This window comes from Pristiophorus japonicus, unplaced genomic scaffold (assembly GCF_044704955.1).
Source record: "Pristiophorus japonicus isolate sPriJap1 unplaced genomic scaffold, sPriJap1.hap1 HAP1_SCAFFOLD_291, whole genome shotgun sequence".
NCBI classification, from domain to species: domain Eukaryota; kingdom Metazoa; phylum Chordata; class Chondrichthyes; family Pristiophoridae; genus Pristiophorus; species Pristiophorus japonicus.
Window position 1 is genome coordinate 146,114 of NW_027252680.1, and position 6,000 is coordinate 152,113.

Sequence of the window (6,000 nt, forward strand, 5' to 3'; positions counted from 1 at the left end):
TGACTGGTCCTGCCTCTTTAACCAGTCTGTGCATCTGGTCCTGTCTCTGTTAACAGTCTATGTGACGGTTCCTGTCTCTATAAACAGTCTGTGTGACGGGTCCTGTCTCTATAAACAGTCTGTGTCACGTGTCCTCTCTCTATAAACTGTCTGTGTGATGGGCCCTGTATCTGTAAATATTCTGTGTGATGGGTCATGTCTAGATAAACAGACTGTGTAACTGGTCCAGTCTCTATAAACAGCCTGTGTAAGTGGTCCTGTCTCTATAAACAGTCTGTGTAACTGGTCCAGTCTCTATAAACAGTTTGTATAACTGGTCCTGTCTCTATAAACAGCCTGTGTAACTGGTCCTGTCTCTATAAACAGTCTGTGTAACTGGTCCTGTCTCTATAAACAGCCTGTGTATCTGGTCCTGCCATTATACACAGTCTGTGTGACGGGTCCTGTCATTGTAAACAGTCTGTGTAACTGGTCCTTTCTCTATAAACAGTCTGTGTGACTGATCCTGTCTCTATAAACATTCTGTGTGACTGGTCCTGTCTCTATAAACAGTCTATGTAACTGGTCCTGCCTCGATAAACCGTCTGTGTGACGGGTCCTGTCTCGATAAACAGTCTCTGCAACTGATCCTGTCTCAAGACACAGTCAGTCTGACGGGTCCTGTCTCTATAAACAGCCTGTGTAACTGGTCCTGTCTCTATAAACAGTCTGTGTGACGGGTACTGTCCTAGAAACAGCCTGTGTAACTGGACCTGTCTCTACAAAAAGACTGTGTAACTGGTATTTGCTCTATAAACAGTCTGTGTAACTGCACCTTCTCGATACACAGTCAGTGTGACGGGTCCTGTCTCTACAACCAGTCTGTGTTACTGGTCCTGTCTCTTTAAAAAGACTGTGTTACTGGTCCTTTCTCTATAAACAGTCTGTGTAACTGGCCTTTCTCTATAAACAGTCGGTGTAACTGGTCCTTTCTCTATAAACAGTATGTGATACTGGTCCTGTCTCAATAAACAGTCTGTGTAACTGGTCCTGTCTCTATACACAGTCTGTGTGACGGGACCTGTCTCTATAACCATTCTGTGTTACTGGTCCTGTCTCTATAAACAGCCTGTGTATCTGGTCCAGTCTCTATTAACAGCCGGTGTGACGGGTCCTGTCTCTATAAACAGTCTGTGTAACTGCTCCTGTCTCTTTTAACAGCCTGTGTGATGGTCCTGTCTCTATAAACAGTCTGTAAAACTGGTCCTGTCTCCATAAACAGTCTGTGTAACTGGTCCTGTCTCTATAAATAGCCTGTGTAACTTGTCCTCTCTCTGTAAACAGTCTGTGTGACTGGTCCTGTCTCTATAAACAGCCTGTGTATCTGGTCCTGCCATTATACACAGTCTGTGTGACGGGTCCTGTCATTGTAAACAGTCTGTGTAACTGGTCCTTTCTCTATAAGCAGTCTGTGTGACTGATCCTGTCTCTATAAACATTCTGTGTGACTGGTCCTGTCTCTATAAACAGTCTATGTAACTGGTCCTGCCTCGATAAACCGTCTGTGTGACGGGTCCTGTCTCGATAAACAGTCTCTGCAACTGATCCTGTCTCAAGACACAGTCAGTCTGACGGGTCCTGTCTCTATAAACAGCCTGTGTAACTGGTCCTGTCTCTATAAACAGTCTGTGTGACGGGTACTGTCCTAGAAAAGGCCTGTGTAACTGGACCTGTCTCTACAAAAAGACTGTGTAACTGGTATTTTCTCTATAAACAGTCTGTGTAACTGCACTTTCTCGATACACAGTCTGTGTGACGGGTCCTGTCTCTATAACCAGTCTGTGTTACTGGTCCTGTCTCATTAAAAAGACTGTGTAACTGGTCCTTCCTCTATAAACAGTCTGTGTAACTGGCCTTTCTCTATAAACAGTCGGTGTAACTGGTCCTTTCTCTATAAACAGTATGTGATACTGGTCCTGTCTCAATAAACAGTCTGTGCAACTGGTCCTGTCTCTATACACAGTCTGTGTGACGGGACCTGTCTCTATAACCATTCTGTGTTACTGGTCCTGTCTCTATAAACAGCCTGTGTATCTGGTCCAGTCTCTATTAACAGCCGGTGTGACCGGTCCTGTCTCTATAAACAGTCTGTGTAACTGCTCCTGTCTCTTTTAACAGCCTGTGTGATGGTCCTGTCTCTATAAACAGTCTGTAAAACTGGTCCTGTCTCCATAAACAGTCTGTGTAACTGGTCCTGTCTCTATAAACAGCCTGTGTAACTTGTCCTCTCTCTATAAACAGTCTGTGTGACTGGTCCTGTCTCTATAAACAGTCCGTGTAACTGGTCCTTTCTCTTTAAACAGTCTGTGTGACTGGTCCTGTCTCTATAAACAGTCTGTGTAACTGGTCCTGTCTCTATAAACAGTCTGTGTGACGGGTTCTGTCTCTATAAACAGTAACTGGTCCTGTCTCCATAAACAGTCTGTGTGATGGGTCCTGTCTCTACAAACAGTCTGTGTGATGGATCCTGTCTCTATAAACAGGCTGTTTAACTGGTCCTGTCTCTATAAACAGTCTGTGTGATGGGTCCTGTCTCTATAAACAGTCTGTGTGACGGGTCCTGTCTCTATAAACAGTCTGTGTGACTGGTCCTATCTCTATAAACAGTCTGTGTAACTGGTCCTGTCTATGGAAACAGCCCGTGTAACTCGTCCTGTCTCTAAAAACAGACTGTGTAACTGGTCCTGTCTCTATAAACAGTCTGTGTGACGGGTCCTGTCTCTATAAACAGTCTGTGTAACTGCTCCTGTCTCTATATACAGTCTGTGTAACTCGTCCTGTCTCTATAAACAGCCTGTGTAACTGGTCCTGTCTCTACAAACAGTCTGTGTGACGGGTCCTTTCTCTATAAACAGTCTGTGTAACTGGTCCTTTCTCTATAAACAGTCTGTGTAAATGGTCCGGTCTCTATAAACAGTCTGTGTGATGGGTCATGTCTCTATAAACAGTCTGTGTAACTGGTCCTGTCTCTATAAACAGTCTGTGTGACGGGTCCTGTCTCTATAAACAGTCTGTGTAACTGCTCCTGTCTCTATAAACACTCTGTGTACCTGGTCCTGTCTCTATAAACAGTCTGTGTAACTGGTCCTGTCTCTATAAACAGCCTGTGTGATGTGTCCTGTTTCTATAAACAGTCTGCGTGACTGGTCCTGTCTCTATAAACAGTCTGTGTAACTGGTCCTGTCATATATAAACAGTCTGTGTGACGGGTCCTGTCTCTATAAATAGTCTGTGTAACTGGTCCTGTCTCTATAAACAGTCTATGTGATGGGTCATGTCTCTATAAACAGTCTGTTAAACTGGTCCTATCTCTATAAACAGTCTGTGTGACGGGTCCTGTCTCTATAAACAGTCTGTGTGACTGCTCCGGTCTCTATAAGCACTCTGTGTCCCTGGTCCTGTCTCTATAAACAGTCTGTGTAACTGGTCCTGTCTCTATAAACAGCCTGTGTGATGTGTCCTGTCTCTATAAACAGTCTGTGTAACTTGTCCTGTCATATATAAACAGTCTGTGTGACGGGTCCTGTCTCTATAAACAGTCTGTGTAACTGGTCCTGTCTCTATAAACAGCCTGTGTATCTGGTCCTGTCATATATAAACAGTCTGTGTGACGGGTCCTGTCTCTGTAAACAGTCTGTGTAACTGGTCCTGTCATATATAAACAGTCTGTGTGACGGGTCCTGTGTCTGTAAACAGTCTATGTAACTGTTCCTTTCTCTATAAACAGACTGTGTTACTGATCCTGTCTCTATAAACATTCTGTGTGACTGGTCCTGTCTCTATAAACAGTCTGTGTAACTGGTCCTGTCTCTATAAACTGTCTGTGTAACTGGTCATGTCTCTATAAACAGCCTGTGTAACTGGTCCTGTCTCTATAAACAGCCTGTGTGATGGTTCCTGTCTCTATAAACAGTCTGTGTATCTGGTCCTGTCTCTATAAACAGCCTGTGTGATGGGTCCTGTATCTATAAACAGTCTGTGTAACTGGTCCTGTCTCTATAAACAGCCTGTGTGATGGTTCCTGTCTCTATAAACAGTCTGTGTAACTGGTCCTGTCTCTATAAACAGCCTGCATAACTGGTCCTGTCTCTATAAACCGTCTGTGTGACGGGTCCTGTCTCTGTAAACAGCCTGTGTGATGGCTCAAGTCCATATAAACAGTCTGTGTAACTGGACCTGTCTCTATAAACAGCCTGTGTGACTGGTCCTGTCTCTATAAACAGTTTGTGTAACTGGTCCTGTCTCTATAAACAGGCTGTGTAACTGGTCCTGTTTCTATAAACAGTCTGTGCGACTGGTCCTGTCTCTATAAATAGTCTGTGTAACTCGTCCTGCCTCTATAAACAGTCTGTGTGATGATACCTGTCTCTATAAACAGTCTGTGTGACGGGTCCTGTCTCTATAAATAGTCTGTGTAACTGCTCCTGTCTCTATAAACAGTCTGTGTAACTCGTCCTGTCTCTATAAACAGCCTGTGTAACTGGTCCTGTCTCTACAAACAGTCTGTGTGACGGGTCTTTTCTCTATAAACAGTCTGTGTAACTGGTCCTTTCTCTATAAACAGTCTGTGTAAATGGTCCTGTCTCTATAAACAGTCTGTGTGACGGGTCCTGTCTCTATAAACAGTCTGTGTAACTGGTCCTGCCTCTATAAACAGTCTGTGTGATGGGTCCTGTATCTATAAACAGTCTGTGTAACTGGTCCTGTCTCTATAAACAGCCTGTGTGATGGTTCCTGTCTCTATAAACAGTCTGTGTAACTGGTCCTGTCTCTATAAACAGCCTGCATAACTGGTCCTGCCTCTATAAACAGTCTGTGTAACGGGTCCTTTCTCTATAAACAGCCTGTGTGATGGCTCAAGTCCATATAAACAGTCTGTGTAACTGGTCCTGTTTCTATAAACAGTCTGTGTGACTGGTCCTGTCTCTATAAACAGGCTGTGTAGCTGGTCCTGTCCTATAAACAGTCTGTGTGACTAGTCCTGTCTTATTAACAGTCTGTGTAACTGGTCCTGCCTCTATAAACAGCCCGTGTAACTCGTCCTGTCTCTATAAACAGACTGTGAAACTGGTCCTGTCTCTATAAACTGTCGTGTGACTGGTCCTGCCTCTTTAACCAGTCTGTGCATCTGGTCCTGTCTCTATTAACAGTCTATGTGACGGTTCCTGTCTCTATAAACAGTCTGTGTGACGGGTCCTGTCTCTATAAACAGTCTGTGTCACGTGTCCTGTCTCTATAAACTGTCTGTGTGATGGGCCCTGTATCTGTAAACATTCTGTGTGATGGGTCATGTCTCGATAAACAGCCTGTGTAAGTGGTCCTGTCTCTATAAACAGTCTGTGTAACTGGTCCAGTCTCTATAAACAGTTTGTATAACTGGTCCTGTCTCTATAAACAGCCTGTGTAACTGGTCCTGTCTCTATAAACAGTCTGTGTAACTGGTCCTGTCTCTATAAACAGCCTGTGTATCTGGTCCAGTCTCTATTAACAGCCGGTGTGACGGGTCCTGTCTCTATAAACAGTCTGTGTAACTGCTCCTATCTCTTTTAACAGCCTGTGTGATGGTCCTGTCTCTATAAACAGTCTGTAAAACTGGTCCTGTCTCCATAAACAGTCTGTGTAACTGGTCCTGTCTCTATAACTAGCCTGTGTAACTTGTCCTCTCTCTGTAAACAGTCTGTGTGACTGGTCCTGTCTCTATAAACAGCCTGTGTATCTGGTCCTGCCATTATACACAGTCTGTGTGACGGGTCCTGTCATTGTAAACAGTCTGTGTAACTGGTCCTTTCTCTATAAGCAGTCTGTGTGACTGATCCTGTCTCTATAAACATTCTGTGTGACTGGTCCTGTCTCTATAAACAGTCTATGTAACTGGTCCTGCCTCGATAAACCGTCTGTGTGACGGGTCCTGTCTCGATAAACAGTCTCTGCAACTGATCCTGTCTCAAGACACAGTCAGTC